Below are 18,713 nucleotides of genomic sequence, written 5' to 3'. Positions count from 1 at the left end.
GTGGGAGGAGCCTGTGCGGGCACTGATTCCTGCAGAAGTGGTGTCTGCAACTCATGTCCGGGATTCGGACCGACCCACGCAGGATGGTGAGTTGGATATTTGTTAAATATTGTAAAATGTCCTCAAAATGATAATGTTGTTTTTTTTAAAGGTTAAAGGATGCAAAAATTGTTGGTCATGTATTGCAGGCCTATGCACCCTTAAGGTGCGTTTGTGTTTAGAAACTGCATTTTCCATCTTGCCTTGGCTGTAGCTTTTTATTTTTTATTGGCAAAAACAGGTGCAATGCCTGCTGGTATGTGTATTTGCAATAATTATTATGAGATATTAGATACAACACCGATGTCCAAGCAATAGCATTTTTTTTTATTTTTTTTAAAAAAAGGTTTCTACAAATTCAAATAAACATTTTGGTTCAATTTGCAAGTATTCAATCTATGCAATATCTGACACATAATTCTCAAATGTAACAGATTTATTTGGTGCAACACCATGTACATTTTGATATACACCACAAATTAAGGAAGCACGAAGATCTTAAGCAGAAATTAGTTTAATTTACAATACCTAATAGATGGTTACAGTACACTAAGGCTTTGCAGTTAGAATTTTTACACAAAGTATGGTAATAATGTTTTCGCCACTTTTTCAACAGTCCGACAGACCAGCCGGCCAGACAGGCCTCAGACAACTCAGGATGATGCTGGGATTGCAGGTAAGAATTCACTGTAGTCACATATTCTGCAAACACATAGAAGTACAAAATATTGATGTTTATATATTCTCATAGGTTCTGCTTCTGTAAGCCTACCTCCTCTAAGGCGCCCATCACAGGGCTCGGGGCACTTACCCAGGAGGCCAAGTAAGACACGGCGTCTTGGCACGGAATCTGCGGCTCCATCTTCCCCACCAGGCGGCGCATTTCTGCAGTGTCACCCCAGCCACCACTGGCACTATTGGCGAGTCCACAGAGTGATGAGCCCCGATCACCTCAGTTATCTGGTGAGTCAAAACAGAAACTAAACACATAGCAAATAATCTACACAGTACAGTTACTATGTTGTGAGTTGGAGTTGAGATTACATGTTTGCCATAACAAGCAATGTGATGTTACGTCTTCAATTGTTAAAGGTGCAAATGCTTAATTTTTCAATGTCTTAGTGGTTGATATCGCCAACATCATTTTTAAAAAAGAACATACATTTGTAAATATTTTGACCACACACACGTGCACATAAAAAAAAAAAAAAAAAAAAATGACTTTTTTCAAAAACACCCTCCACAACATTATAGTGTTCACACACCTCCCCTGTCCGGTATGTAGACTGCTTACTTGCTCCGCTCCTCTGGACTATCCAGGTAAGCAGTCTATATCGTGGACAGGGGAGGTGACATAACACTGTAATGCTGTGGAGGGGAGGTAGTTAGGTGAGGATTCCGCAAGTCTGTCTATGTGCACGCCTGTGATGGTATATATGTTTTTTGAGAACAAACAAATTATAAGTTATGAAAAACAACTCTAAAAACTTGAGAAATGGAGTATTATGAATGTAGTAATGTTTAGAACTAGCAAATATATTTTTAGAAAAGTAAACATTGCATGTTGGCCACCCCATACAGAGCCAAGCTTGATGGCCGACGTGGACCAGCAGGGACAAGACCAACAGGCAACCTTCACACTGCAACTAACACCTGTTGACCCGAGCCAGCCAATACAGCTGCAGGATATCCCCCAAGCCTCCATGAGTCCACAACTGGCACAAGCTCCACCCCAGCCACAAATACCAGATGACTTTTGGTCCAGTTGGACAAGCCAACAGGCCCAAAGCAATGCCAGCCTGACCGCACATACCCAACACCTTGCCAGTCTGCCCCATCATCTACCGCGCATTAGTCGCAACTCGGGCAGACTGATTGTCCAAGTAGGCCGAATCGCAACATCGATGGAGCAAATACGGGCAGACAACAACCAAATGCTGGCTCATTTAACGCGCATCATTGATGAGCAACAGCGCCACCAACAAACACTCGTACAACTAATACAGCACAACCAGGTTGTGAATGAGTCTTTATCCCGGATTGTAGCCAGCCACACTGCAACCATCACACAACTGAATGCAAGCATAAATAATTTGAGCAACAACATAACATTGATGGCAGCTCAACAAGTGACCTCCAGCTCTGGAACCACGACCCCTATCCAAACGCCAGTAACCTCCCCTGTTCGGCGTTCCTCCCGAGCACGTGCCAGTGAGCCAGCACAAAGCACAGCACCCAGCACACACAAGCGGAAAAAATAAGACTTTTGAAAAATTTGAGTAACGCAATAAAAATTTAGTTTTGTCAAATACACAACTTCCTGTGTCCGTCTCAAACATTGTAGAAGCTGCTATGTATGTATGTATGTTTTTCATGGGTAATGTCTGAAAATGTATTGATAACATAAACTAAGTACAATGTACACACCACTATAAACAACAAACAGTAAGTAACAAAACACACAATTGATTGTATTGCAAAGTGTTTAGTCAAGGATAATTACATCCTACAAAAACTTGCAAAACAAAAGAGAAGAAAGACTCTTTGTTGGGGCACTCTTAATTACAAATTAGACACTAAAACTTAACTTTTAATGAACCTAGTAAAATATAGTGACTCTAATGTGTACATAAAACATAGATATCAATATTAGTGCATGTTCATCATGCTACTCTTATAAGAATATATACGTGGAATGCCTTGGTGAAAATAATTTATTGTTAATGCGTCGAACTGGGAAATACCTGTCTATAATGTAAAACAGGTTATATTTTTAATCCCAGCGGGATTAGTGACTCGGTTTAGCTTCTCCGTATTATAAATGCTCAAAGGATGGAAAGAATATCATCTAGCGAGTAAAAAATGTTGCCTATATAGGTCCTTAATCATCAACTGCTCTATGTTTGGGCAGTGATGTTACCAAAAGGCATTTGTTTTTATAATTGTTGTATAATTAGACTTTTTGCGACAGGCAAATAGCTGAAAATACGGGGTGACTGATTTAATACGAGTATGAATTTTTAAAGATAAAAATGTAACATAGTCAGCAATATGTGTATATAGATAGCATATTACACAATCACAGAGTAAAATATTTAAATTCAAAGCAGATAGAAAAAAAGAGAGATAGAATCAAAGGAGAAGGGGTGTCTTACTTCTGCTGTTCAGCTGGGTTGTTTACTGCACCTGGTGTTCACTGTTGGTCCCCCATACAATTACTGACCAGCCAGTGAACAAGCCTATACATTGGTGAAACGGGCCGTTTGGTTAGTGGGATCCAGTGGGACTGCGCAGCCCACCCCCACACAAGGGACACATCGGTTTAGTAAGCGCCCACTTGGGCCATATGATTTAATTTACTCTGTTATCTTTCCCAAACCTTTTTTTGTATTAGTACAATTATCTCCTGTATTTAATGCTCAAACATCTGTAATAATAGGAAATATTCTTTCCATCCTTTGAGCATTTATAATACGGAGAAGCTAAACCGAGTCACTAATCCCGCTGGGATTAAAAATATAACCTGTTTTACATTATAGACAGGTATTTCCCAGTTCGACGCATTAACAATAAATTATTTTCACCAAGGCATTCCACGTATATATTCTTATAAGAGTAGCATGATGAACATGCACTAATATTGATATCTATGTTTTATGTACACATTAGAGTCACTATATTTTACTAGGTTCATTAAAAGTTAAGTTTTAGTGTCTAATTTGTAATTAAGAGTGCCCCAACAAAGAGTCTTTCTTCTCTTTTGTTTTGCTGCCTAAACCCACTGACTCTGGGAGCACCACCGACGCGTAATTAGCTTTGTACACCCTGTGTACATCTTTAGCCACAAGTCGGTCTCAGACTTAGATCTATTTTTGGTCAGTGTCTGATACAATAACCTGTTGCGGAACTACCTTTAGTAGATAAAACATAATCCTACAAAAACTTACCAGAAAAATACCGCTGGATCACTTCTTGCCATACCTGCCTCCCTACATATGTACTCACACTGTCACCAGATGTTTCTAACTCCTCTGCTTGCTGACTGCTTTCTCCCTCATCATGTGCCAGATGTTGACTTAAACACAGATTATGGAGAAAACAGCAGCAGAACACAATTCTAGTCACCTTTGAGGGACTATACAACAAAAGGCCTGCAGATTTATCCAGACACCGAAACCGTGACTTCAGCACACCAAAACATCTTTCTATCACATTCCGCGTAGCCTTATGTGCATGATTGTAACTGTGTTCAGCAGGAGAATCAGGTTGGGACAATGGAGTAAGGAGCCAAGAGTAGCAGCCGTAACCCCCATCACCTGAAAAACAGATATAGTCAACATTAGTACATGTGTTAGATTATTCATTCCCCTAGTCAAAACTCGAGTTTGTGGTTAAAAGACATACACACAAAACATTTTAAACATACCCAACAGCCAGCCATCAGGCATTTGTCCGTCCTCAAATTTATCGAAGAGCGATGACTGACTGAGGATGAAGGAGTCATGGCAGCCACCAGGGTAACCTGCAACAACACTCATAATTTTAAAGTTTGCATCACAGACCACCTGGACATTAGTTGATTGGGCCAGATGTCTATTCGTATATATGTATTGGCGGCCCCTAGGTGATCTCAGCTGAACGTGTGTGCAATCTATGGCCCCCAGCACATTGGGCATGCCAGCAAGCTCATAGAAAGCTACCCTGACAGCACGCCACTCCGACTCCTGGGTAGGGAAGCAGATTGAGGCATTAATATGTGGATCCAAGACATCCAAAACCTGAGTGGACATTAAACAAGCTAAGGTGAGTGTCATGTTAGGTATTCTATACAATACTGTGTTGTTTGTACTTACAGAAGCAACACTTAGACATAACCGGCTATGTATTTTTTAACTCACCTGATTCAAATATCTTGAAAAGGTGGGCTGTGAGATACCAATCACGTCGCCTGCCACAGCCTGGAAGCTCCCAGTAGCCATAAAGTGTAACACAGCCAGGAGTTTGTGTAGGCCTGAGACAGAGCGAGAGCGTGCTGTCTCAGGGTCTAGGCCCAGTTTGACAAGGTCATACAGGCGGAAAATGTTGGTTCTATTTAGGCGGAACATCTGTATGACCCTATCATCGGACAATGCGTTTAAGTTTAAACGACCTCTAAAAAAACGAGGCTGGCGCAGCCTCCGCGGCACCTGGACAACCTGCTGACCATGTTCACTTACCTGGGCCTGATTTCTGGAAGCCTCATGGAGCAGTCTAAGCAAGGTATCCCACAGCAAACATAAATTCATTGGCACACACCACAGCCGCCATTTCAGAGTGAGAGAATTTCAAAATGTGCCTGGAACACTTTTATAGGGCCAAACATTCAGGTGTGAGTAATGGATAATTGAGTACACATGTAAACACGCTTTTCAAAAGCAGCCGCGTTTTTTTTTAGGACTTTTTTACGAATTGTATTTTTTCACGGCAGATATTACAATTACGAATGGTTAGTAAATGACCGAGATTCATATCTAAACAGGCGTATTTTGACCGATGGTGTATTCATTCGTGATTTTTACCTTGAACTTCCAAAATATTACGAATGCCCACATCACTGCCGTGATTTGAGTTTAGTAAATTACCGAGATGACACTTTGATGAAAAAACGGCATCTCGGTCAAAATCGGGAGCTTAGTAAATTTACCCCATGGTCGACACATGAAATTGGTCGACACATGAAAAGGTCGACATGAGTTTTTTAACTTTTTTTTCTTTTGGGGAACTTTTCCATACTTTACGATCCACGTGGACTACGATTGGAACGGTAATCTGTGCCGAGCAAAGCGAAGGCACCATGCCCGAAGCATGACGAGCGAAGCGAGCCATACGAAGGGATGCGGTGCACTAATTGGGGTTCCCAGTCACTTAACGCAAAAAACGACACCAAAGAAAGTAAAAAAACTCATGTCGACCTTTTCATGTGTCGACCATTTTCATGTGTCGATCATGTGTCCATGTCGACCAATAGTGGTTGACCTAATGACTGTCGACCATAACATGGTCGACCATTCATACCGGAACCCTTGAGAGGTGCCCTTTACTCTTTGTCCACATGACTGACAAAGATTGGAGTAGATAGAAATTTTTTTGCTTGCAGGAATCTGTTGCTGCAGACGAATTGAGTGCACTAGAAAGGCTTGTGACAAAAGATTAAGCATGTCTTCACAGACTTTCACTTTGCTGTGCAGAATCGGACCGGATTCAATTTCTGGATTCTGACTTGAAGTGGAAAACCGGACTGGATTAGACATGGCTGGACTTGGCTGGATCCCTCTTGCTATTCAGTAATTGGCCAGTTATAATGTCAGAGACTGGGTGAATGTCAGAGACTTGGTGCAGAATCTGAAACTTGGGGTCAATGTCAGAGACTGGGTGAATGTCAGAGACTTGGTGCAGAATCTGGAACTTGGGGTCAGGTACCAAGTAGTTTACGTTACCCAGAACAGAGGCGCAGAGTCTAACACGCCGGGAGGTTTTCACCAGGGAACCCCTCAAGGGGATATGGGCTTCGCGGCTCCCGACGTGCAGGTCGCGGCCCCCTGTCTGGGTCACTTGATACCTGAACTGGACTAGAATTATGGCAGAGGTGTTGTATGATAGTCCAGATGTATATGACAAACCACAGGGCACGCAGGAACAAACAGGAACTGGAGAAGGTGACAGGGTGCACACCGCCAGATGGTATACCAGGGCCGTGGAGACGGAACAACAGCAGGAACTCTAGGAGAGACACAGGAGGTAGCGGTATACAGACGGACTGGAGTGCAGACACTTGGAGACAGGGTAACGGTAGTCGGCAGACTAATTCGTCAGCAAGATAGTGAAGCTGGAATTCAATGCAGGAACAAGGCAAAACCCACTGGACAGATAGCTGGAACCAGATACATGACACGTGGAGCTGAACACAGGAAGCATGAGCTATAACTGGCAAGGCATCTTGGGATTGAGAGGCTTAAAAGAACAAGCTGGACCAATTAGCTGAGAGCACCAAACAGGCCCTCCAGTAATTGATATATCATGCAGCTGCAGTGCACACTGAGCAGGCTGACAGACTGAATAGTAGGATTCAGGTAACCAGCTGTAATTACAGAATGCAGACACCTGTGGAGTCAGTTGCTGAATGCAGGAGGCAGTGGGAGAGAACTATGCAGGACCTAGCTGTGACCTGTAGTTCCACAAACTGAAGCAGAGGTAAGTCATAAGAATAACCAGCAAAACATGAGTAATATTAGTTAATGAGTTACTCCACATAAGCTGTGCAGCTAGTATCCTAATTACCAGGAACAACCTGAAATACAAAGAAGAGAGAGCAGCAGCTGCATCCAGGTGCTTGATCAATGCTGAAAGCTGAACTGACAGATTTGCTGATGCTGCACATGACAGTGCCTGGGATGTAAAATGAGAATACTGGTGAAGGGAGACTGTGTACAGACACCGATATGCATGATGGTGTGACAGCCTGTTGGCGAATGCCAAACCTGACATTTTTTTATTTATTTATTATCATTTTCCGGTTTACTTCACACAACTGATAACACACAACAGTAAAAAATTGAAATGCAAAATGTGTGTTCCCTACAGAAAAAGGCGGTCTGGAGGTCAAAGGGGTATGGCCAGGTGTCCTCAGGACTTTGGACAGGTGGACACGGTAAGCCGGCGGCCCCCAGAGCATATCTTCCAAGTCTAGCTGAGGCGACACACGGTCTGACTCATCTGGGAAACGAGGGTATGTGCAAGCTGGTAAGAGCCTATTGGTGTGCGCCAGGATTCTCTTCTCAGGCAGGTAAGAGAGCAATGACATGTTTTACTTGGTTGAGGAAGAATATTGGTAAGACAATACCAACAGAGCCATCCCATATCCCTCCTACAGACTGACCTTTTCAGGTAATACAAATCGACTTCATACAGTTACCACCCTGTAGGAATTTGAAATATGTGTTAGTATGTATTGATGTATTTTCCAACTGGGTAGAAGCATTCCCCGCTGCCACAAATACTGCTACGTTCACTGCAAAGAAAATTGTGCAGATATGGTATCCCTAAAATGATTGAAAGTGATAGGGGTACCCATTTTACAGATGAAGTCTTTCAGGTCATGTGCAAACTGATGGGAATTAATAGCAAGCTACATCCTCCGTACCGACCACAGGCGAGTGCAAAGGTAGAGAGAGTGAACAGCACTATTAAGAACAAGCTGAGCAAAGTGATGGCTGAAACCGGATTGCTGTGGCCAGAAGATTTGCCACTAGTGCTGTACAGCATCAGAACCACTCCCACGTCTCCTCTTAACTTATCACCCTTTGAAATTCTTTTTGGTCGACAACCTCATGTAATGATAGACCCCCAGGATGATTTGAAATGCAATAATGAAGTGACTGTGAAATATTTGGTTGGGATGAGCCACTAGCTGAGAAATCAACAAAGAAATCTAAAGCTGGTGATTCCTGACCTACCGAACAGTAATTGTCATGACATTGAGCCTGGGGATTATGTGATGATTCGAAATTTCTTACGCTCAGGTTTCCTCATAGACAGGTGGGAAGAACCGTACCAAGTCTTGTTAACCAGCACGACAGCATTGAAGGTCGCCAAAAGAGAGACTTGGGTCCACTCGTCCCACTGCAAGAAGGTCGCTGACTCGGAGAGAACTCGTGACAAAGTAATTTATTGCCCACATTCATCGAGTTTGTGTAGTTTGGTAACTGTGTGTTCGAAGTGAACTGTGTGTTCAAAGAGCAAGGCAAAGAGAACCTCGTATCACTAGTGTTTGTTCCGGGAAAGTTGAGAGGCAGGACTGTTGAACGGCACCTGTGCGCGGAGAGCAACAAGATCAAGGACGGTTGTCGCACCATTTTCTTTTTTCACCCCCCCCCTTGCTTTTTCCTTTCTTTTCTCCTTTTTATTTTCCTTATTTCCCCTAACGAAATGGATCTATCACAAGAGACTGCGTTTCGGGTTCTGCTAGTAATTCTGTTTTTGATCAGGACAATTTGTTTTGGTGAGGGTCCCAGAGAGGTCGAGCGGGGATCTGGAATGGGTTCTGATGGCGAGTACGAATTTGTAGGATCTCAGGAGCAGCACATCACTCGAGTAAAGGCTGGTATCAGTAAGCGCTCTGGTAGTCATGGAGCTCGGAGGCAATGTGAAGGGTTATTGTCTGATGAATATTGTATTTGTAGGAATTGTGAGAACAAAGTCGAGGATGGGTGCATCCAGAGATGTCAGTCCAACCTTAATATCGACATGGACCGCCATCCGTTGAGTGATTACCACTCACTAGTGGGTAAGGTCTTAAACCAGACAGAATGCTGGGTGTGCTCACAGGTACCTCAAGGTCAGAGTAAGTCAGGATTAGTACCATACCCTTTTGCAATAGATAAGGTACTCGAATTACAGGGTGGGAGACCGGTGGACAAGAAATTCAATATCTCTAGGCCCCCTAGCTTGAAGCTCCACCAGTACAATGTAGATAGGTCCCTGTTGTGTTTCAATATTTCCAATTACCGAAAACCAGGAAATTGGGAAGTGACGTGGAATAATCAGACAATTACCTTTTCACACAGAGCTGATAAGATACCTATTGACTCTGAACTTGTACGCCAGATAGCCAACAGTAGGAGGTATTTTCGGTATAGGTATACCCGTGGAAGCAAGACCATATGGGTTGGAAAAGTATCGTCAGGGTATTGTGCCCATATCATCCAGCCCGATACTTGTACTGAGCAAATGAGAGAACTAGGGATCGGTTTCTTTACATGGAAAGTTTGCAATTTGGTGATGTTACATTTTGTCCCCTATGTTCTCCCAGATGATGCCTATTTTATATGTGGGAGAAAAGCATACAAGTGGCTTGCCCCGAGCTCTGAGGGATTGTGTTATAATGGGGGAATACTACCGGAGGTCATGAGCATAACCCACGATAAAATGAAAGACATTCACCGCAGTGTCCAGACTCCTTATACTCATACCCACTATGAACACATCATCAAGAGACACCTCATAGATAGGGCAGAGCACGCAGCCTCTGATTTGATCCACGAATCCACCGGGATTCAGTTCCTTCTTGCATTAGACATCACCCGTACTGCCAGAGGAACTATAAATTATAGGTATATCCATGCGCTAGTGAACTTGATAGATAATATCACTGAGATGTATGATGACACCTTCAGGTATACGGGAAAGGAGTTACAAGCCTACAAGAAGGTACTGATCCAGCACAGGATGGTCCTTAATTATGTTACAGCCGTGACAGGTGGGTACTGTGTTACTCTGGCAACTCAATATGGTGTGAAGTGCTGTACATATATTACGAACAGCACTGATGACCCCACGGAGATCATCGATCAGAAGATGGACGAGATCTTGCAGTTGAAGTGGGAGTTCAGGAGGAAGCACAACCTTACCTTAGCAACTGTGGGTAATGAACTGACCGGCTGGGTCTCATGGTTGAACCCACGCAAATGGTTCTCAGGGTTAGGAGAGTGGGCACAGAGTGTCATTATGATTGTGGGGAAGTTTCTCTTTTGTATCCTGGGAGTCATCATAATTATTGGTTTGATATTTAGGTGTGTTCAAATTCTAACGCGGCGCAAGCGCAGCACAAATTTGATGAGTCTAAGGAGCGAGGGCGCTGTTATAGCAGCAGATTTAATTTATGACCCCTCAATAGAGACAGCGTTATGATAAGGATTGCAAATTAATTTCATGGCCTGTTTCTTTCACCCATTTTTCTCTGTTTCCCCCTCTGCCCAGATACATCCAACCAGAAAAGACGTCAGCCCTACCCAAAGTGTTTATGTAAATGTATTTTTATATATGTATCTTATCTTCATCTCTGCAACTTCCAGTTAATGGCACACATAGTCGACAGGTGATAGCCACATATACTAGCACTCACATATGTTCCCCCTCCATGTATCATCAACTAAATGTGCACCCCATTTGTTGGAATAAGAAGCTGAAAAGAGCTCGGTAGTGTTTGTTTGCCCATTTACAGACCCTTAATACGGGATGAGAAAGATTTAATGTATACTTCGCAATACCTCAAAGCTTATTTAGAACATATACGGGACGATGATACATGCCCCTCAGACATTGGTTCATGCATACATGCTTTTTACTATCCCACTAGGCTATACATTTCCCACCTACAACTCTCCCCGATCATCCAAGCTTTTGTATATATTGTATAGGTAATATTTTCTTCTGTTTATTGATTAGTTAGTGGCAGTTATTGATGACTGCCAAAGGGTGGACTGTCGAAGTCGGAAAATATTACAGTACACACATCCCGTACAAACACCACATAGATGGCCTCCGTGTGCGTACTTATTCGGGCGTGCGTGCACATATTCGCAAATTGAGTATGATCGCTCACGCGGTCGTGCTTGTTAGCTCGTGGTATGAGTAATTACGGAGTCATTTGTACTCGCATGGAAAAGCCACAAAGACATATCATATATTTAATCCATATATTGCATAAATCACCCACTGTCTGCTCATCCTTCTAATAGCATGAAGATGGTTCGCACATAAATTATCCTCCTAGAAACTCTAAATACAATGTACCAGAGGGCCTTGTTAACACAAAGCTTTGAAATCCTATGAAGAAGGCAAATACCTTTGGTTACCCCTATTGTTCTAGAGTTGTCCAGTATCTGTCGAAGACAATAAATACTGGATTGTCATTGTCTTATCTGAAGACAGGACAAACAAAAAGACAATATCCAGGAACCTAAGGTTGACTGCAGAGAAACTCAATTAGCAATAGCTAACAATTTACAAACCAGACATTTAGAAATCTGAGGTAATAACATTCATAGTCTAAACTCTTGGAGATATATATGTATATATATGTATGTATATATATATATATATATATATATATATATTTATTTCCTAACAAATTGTAATAGCAGGAGTGTGTGTGTGTATATATATATATATATATATAGAGAGAGAGAGAGAGAGATAGATAGATAGATAGATATAGATATATATGGATATATGGATATCTTGAGGATGGAAATGGATAATCCTATCATGTGTGGGATCATATTGTTCAGAGTCACATAAGCATTAATCTGGTGGGTATAAGAATATTGTCACATATTGCAACATTAAGTTATTAATAATACCAGATTTATGTATGATTAATGTGATGGGTTTAACTGGTCATGGGGTGGGAACACAGATGCAAACAACAGAAATCACATCTCAAGTCTTAGCCATCGCCCACCTCTTGAGCTGACCAATGATCCCCGATGCACATGATATGTCCCACCCCCGAACCAATGGAAGAAGAGCACACAGTGTCTATTGTATTATGTTTTGATCCACTGTATAAAAAGCCAGCTGCAGGCCAGGTCACTATCACAGACTCTGAAGGTCATCTCCCTTGATGACTGAGGACCAGCCAGGAAGTGCAGGCGAAACCAAAACGTATGTACCATTGACTGTAGCCATTTTTCTATTGTATTGTGTTGTTGTTATTGTAACCCCCTTTCAGCAATTCTTTGTTGGTGTGTCGGAACCCAGCATCTTAAATACAATCTGGTGTCATGTCTCTTTTCCCTGCTAAGGTTAGAAGTGTATTTCAGTCACACGTGTAGCTGCAGAGTGCTCACGGTGTGTCTTTGGGTGTGTACGCACTACGTGTATTTTGTACGGACAGCGCGGCATTTGTACGCAAAGTAGGTACACGGTACGGGGCTTTGTACGCTAGTGGTGTAAAAAGTACGTAGGCTAAGGTTGATCACAAACGGACGCAGCGGCTCCATTTTAAAGTGTATTTAATGTGTTTCTAAAGTGTTGCTTTTAGTCCTGTATGTAAATCGACGTTTACACAGTCCAGCGGGGTGCTCTGTCTGCTGTATCTGAAAGGGGTGCTCTACTGTATCAGTCCACACGGGGTGCTCTGTTTGCTGTATCTGAAAGGGATGCTATGTTTGCTGTATCTGGAAGGAATGCTCTGTCTACTGTATCTGAACGGGGTGCTCTGCTGTATCAGTCCAGGAGGGATGGTCTGTCTGCTGTATCTCATTGGGTTAGCAGCAGGTCTATCACTCCCAATCCACAGCTGATTGGGCGAGAAACGCCCTCCAACACAAGTTACATTCAATGGGAGGCTCTGCCATTTGGCTGCTGTGTGTTCCCAGAGCAGGATTAACAATGGGGCTGATGGAGCTGCAGCTCAAGGTCCACACCCCAATATAGGCCCACTGCATCTGCAGCAACATACCCTCCAACAATTTACACATAAAAATCGGGACAAATTCGAAAAGGGGGCGTGGCCACGGGTAAAGTGGTGTGACCACACCCCCTTTCCTATACTTTCAATGAAAGCTTGGAGAGCCAAAAATCGGTACAGACCATAAAAAAAGGTACTGTACCTGCCAAAATGGTACAGTTGGAGAGTATGCCACTACATCTGCAGCAAGTCTCTGCACTGCAGATAGGGAAAAAAATCCTTTTACTGTAGCTTCCTATGTCCTACTGCTAGTCCGCCTGCCCCTTCCGGCATCAACAATCCCCACTCCCTAGCCGCGGTGCAGGTGGAACAAAAGCTACTGCGGCCATCGGCATAGATGTGTATGAAAGCGGAGCAGCAGAAGGCTTTCATAGCCCTCCCTGCGCTGCATACTCTCTGAGCCCCGGAGCCTTCTCTGCGCGTGATGTCACTGACACTGCACAGCACTCTAACCTTTTACATTGATTCAGCGAGTTAGTCAGTTATGCCAGCCAGTCACTATTGTTAGCGCCGGTGTCCCAACGCGCTGCATTACAGGGAAGTAGACGCACTAAATAATTCCCTGCAGAGCTGGTGCAAGGTCTCTCTGCACCCTAGACATAGCTTCAGCCTAGCACCCCCTAACCTGCAAACCCCACCACCACCTCTCAGAGGAGAGATGCAGGAGGCCACTAATACCCCTTTCACACTGAAATATTTGTTATTGCACATGAACACGCATCAACCCGGGAATTTGCTCAATGTGAAAGGGTCCTGAAAGAATATACAGAGTTGGGCGTCCCGGCATTTCATCCAAGGCCTCGACCTGGGTTGAATCCGGAATCAACCCGGGATGCAGTGCAGTGTGAACGGGTAAGCCGGGTCAAGGTGACCCGGCACCCGTTCTCTGCATAGGAAGAGGCGGTGCTTGGAGATGATTATCTCCAAGCACCGCCTCCGGTAGCATCAGTGGTGATGTCACCAACCCGGCAATATGCCAGGTCGGGCTGCAAGTCTGAAGGGGTCTCAAGCCGGGTCCCACCTATTGTTCACAATATACTTTCACTGTAAAATCCAGTGTGTGCCATCTATTCTTTATATAGCGTATAATACTGTATATGGGGTCTTGTAGGGATATTTAATTTGGGGTTGGGTATGGGATGCCACTGGTCTGGATACTGACAGCAGCATCCAGACCACTCTAATACAGATATTCTGAATGAAATTAATTAACCTTACCCCTTATCCTAACCCTCCCCACAGCCTAACCCTAACCCTCCCTGGCATACAAACATTCAGGATCTTGGCAGTCGGGATTCTGGCTTCAAATATTTATATGTTCCTTATTGTGTTCCATGCCTTCATCTGAATGTTCATTACTGACCCGCATACAGGGACAGCCATCATTTTGCTAGATGAATTCTGTGGTGCCCTCCAGTGGCCGGCGCCCCTAGGCAGCCACCTAAAGCTGCCTAATGGTAGAGCCGGCCCTGATTCCCTGTAATGCAGTGCGTTGGGACACCGGCGCTAACAATAGTAACTGGCTGCTTGGCTGCTGTGCGAGTCTCTGGGAGAGCGGCTTAGCTGCTTCCAGGAGGAGAAGCAGGAGAAGTATTACCTGCCCCTTCCCAACTGCCCCTTCCCAACTCGCAGTACCTCCGGGCCCCATTCGCGGCACCTCCACACCTCCCTTCCACCACCCGCGGTGGCTCTGGAACCCCACCCGCAGCACCCATGCACCCGCCCCTCCCCCACCCCCGCAACTGCTCCTCCCCCACCCGTGGCACCCACACATCCGCCCTTACCCCACCCGTATCACCACCGCACCCGCCAATCCCCCAACCACAGCACCTACTGATGATTCATGAGGCCCTGCGTATGCTGTTCATGCCGTTGCAAGGGGCTACGACCCCTTAACCATCGCATGCCCTTTGTCCGTGCAATATTTTACGGGCATAGCCCCTTACGGTGGTGTGAAGAGTGCTCATAGGGCATGATGAATCACCTAGTTAAAATAATAAAAGATAAAAACAAAAAGGCTAAAAACATAATTATAAAAAAAATGTTTTTTGGTTTGTGCTGTACCCGTGTACTATACAATTTTTATTTTATTTTCATAAGTACTGTGACACTGCCAGTCAGACCACAGGTTATTATTTCATACTCTTACATGTATAGTGCAACACTGTGGGTGAAGGTGGTACCACAGTAATATATTTTATTTCCTACTCATACACGTATTGTGCGACACTGTTGGTGAAGGTCAACCGCAGTATTTGATCACTATTTCTGAAGCACACACGTATTGTGTGAAGCTGTGGGTGAAAGTGGTACCACAGCAATATATTTTATTTCCTACTCATACACGTATTGTGCAACACTGATGATGAAATTAAACCACAGTGTTTAATTACTATTCCTAGTGAGTGGGAGGGCCCAAGGACAAATCCATCTTGCACCTCTTTTCTTTGCATTATGTGCTGTTTGGAGCATTGCTGTCTACTTGTGTAGATGACAAACATTTGTATACTTTCTTAAACTGCCACCCTGTCTGCCACAGCAGTGCGATTCTGTTTCCTAGATGTGTCATGTTGGAAGTTTAAGTGTAAAAGTGGGGCGGTGCGGGTGCAGTGCCTGCTGCCGTGCAGGTGTCGTCTCACCGCTTACCTCGCGTCGCACTCTCTCACCTTCAGGTCACGGAATCTACAACGGACCTGGAAAACTTCAGTTGGACCCGGACATGGCGATCCCCTCTCGGAGCCAACGACGGACGAACTGGGGAGAAAGTAAACCAAATTAAGGGGGGTATCAACTCTTTTTCCATCGGAAAAGAGGATACCCCAGGGGTGGCGGCGACCTTCACCGGTTGGGTGAAAGGTCATCAGCCACCCAATATTCACACACTCGCACTCTCGCGCGTGGTGTGATAAAGGGGGTTCTCACGTCCGTGAGCAAACCCCTAATCCGGTTCTCGGGGACAAAGGGACAGACGGACACAGATGTTACTCACCGTTGTCAGTCTTGCACTGCGATCTTCCTCTCCACTTACAGGTCCCTGTAAGGAGGCAACCAAACAACAGCCGTGCAGGGCCTAACAATATCCTGATGTAAGACCACTACACTAACTACAACAGCAGAGCCCTCAAACTAGCTCTGTGTGTGGTGCAACAAAACTAAACAAACTATAAGCTACCTTGGACCTGCACAGAAACAACACACATCACAAATCACAATAACAGTGCAAGTAACTACCACGGTGCTGTCCCTTTGATTACCTAACTGCTTCAGATTACCAGGAAGTGGGCGCCGCACAGCCTACCCACCTTCCCTTACACTTACTTGCCAGGGGCTCAGGCCAAGTGGGCCTGCCTACCTGTACACACCGGGGTGGCCTGGGCCTAGTGCCCAGTACCACCTTTATTCACCTTGGGGGGGAAACACACACTGTCTATACTGGGCCTAGTGCACCCCTAGCTGCACACAGGCCGGAGGCCTGACTTTATCCCACAGGACTAGCGCCTGCCTAACATGTGGCCAGTTGGAGGGAACTGGGCCTAATGCCCCGATCGCTTTTATTGGGGTGCTCCTAATAATTTCCTGCACTCTCGGGCCTAATGCCCGCCTAAAATGCCCAATGCCGTGGCTTGGGCCTAATGCCCAAACCACCAAATCAGGGGATGACACTCCTAACTGCGCTACAGGCCTAGTGCCTGAAACATGCCCCCGGGCTTAATCCCCTTTCCCCGGCGGTCTAGGGAGAAAGGGGGCAAGATCAGCCTCACTGAGGCCTCACCTGCTCCAGGGGTCTCCGGCGCCCTCTTCTGCCGCTGACCCATCCAGGCCAGCGGTGGTGGCGCGGCTCCTCCGCGTCCGGCCGTCGCTGGACATCTTCTCCGCTAATGCCCACATCTTCCAGTCTCTTCCGCGGCCACCGGATCTCTTCAACAAACGGCCGCCGTCTTCTCCTCTGCCGCGGCCTCTTCTCTCCGCCCCGCTCTTCGGTGCGGCCTCCTGTCTTCCTCTCCTCCCGTCGTCTGACATCACTCGCTGGGGTGGGGCCTATGATGCCGATTGGCTCGCCGCGGCCGCCCGTGATTGGCCGGCACCCCGCGAGCTGTGATTGGCTCACAGACGGCATTGGATTTGAAATCCCGCCGCCGTCGCTTCAGATTGGCTGCCAAAATGGCGTCAAGTTTGAAGCGCCACTGCTGTGGCGCTGTCCGTCGCCGTACCTTGACCGGTACTGGGGACAGACATCACCGCCCCAGGTCCGGCCACCACCGCACCTTGCAGGGGACCCAGATCCCCTGCACTCCGCTGCTGCACTGAGGTGCCCTGTGATACAGGGCACATCTCCACATTAGTGTCACAGGTTTGTGCTGCCCACTGCTGACGCTAAGCTTAGTCATCCAGTTACCCTGGTGCAGTCTTTTGTCCTAAACTGGATGAAAACAATATTGTGAGCTATGAGGTGGTCAAAATTGACAGGAAATTAATGTTATTGAGGTTAATAATGCTGTAGGAACAAAAACAGGCCCAAATTCTATGACTTTAGCTGTTTTTATTGTTATTTTTTATTTTTAAAAATACAGATCCAAAACAAATACAGATCCAAAACTTGCAAGGGAGGTTTTGGCAAAACAAATACAGATCCAAAACACGCAGGAGATACATATCCAAAACAAGAACCAAAAACCCGAGATTTGGGCCAGCACACATCCCCATGCCCAGCTCTCATATCTCCCACTCCCTTTTTCCCTATTTTAATATTACCCCTGTGCTCCTCCTTCATCTTGCTCCTTTTTCCTTTTTTGTCCCCTCTTCTACTTTTCTCTTTTTCTTCTATACACTTCCCTACCTGCCCATTTGTTCTCCCCCCTGCGATTACTCATTGCATGTCTCATTCTCATTGCATGTGTAACACCCCGGGCTTGGCGGGTATGTCTACGTGGTTGAGGTAGGATAGATTTATGAAACAGGAGTCAGCAATTCCAACAGCAATTCCAAAAACGCATAGCGGCGATCAGGCCTGAATTAGGCCCCCAGTCTCTTAAAATAAATGTCTGTACTTTCGCTGATACCACAACTCAGTTTTACTGAATCTCAGTCCTAATGTGGTAGAGGGAAGGGTTGCCTCCATAAACTCCTTGCAGTGCTGAGCTGGCGGAATTATGGCTGTGCAGTGTCTAGCTTAAGCAATGTGGCGTTTTGCTGTCCACGCCCTTTACTTTCACAGTTACAAATAGAGGACCCTTAACATGGTTATCAAGCTTGCCCGGAGCTTTTGTTGTTTGTATACTTTTGTACACACTCAGACCCTCTTTAGCAGAGGTGTTCACTTGCTCAGCCAGTCCTTAATAGCTTCTTTCAGTTCCAAGATTGCCATGGTGTCCGCGCCACTCCC

Source organism: Pseudophryne corroboree, chromosome 4 (assembly GCF_028390025.1).
Source record: "Pseudophryne corroboree isolate aPseCor3 chromosome 4, aPseCor3.hap2, whole genome shotgun sequence".
Lineage (NCBI taxonomy): Eukaryota > Metazoa > Chordata > Amphibia > Anura > Myobatrachidae > Pseudophryne > Pseudophryne corroboree.
This window is presented reverse-complemented; position numbering follows the sequence as displayed.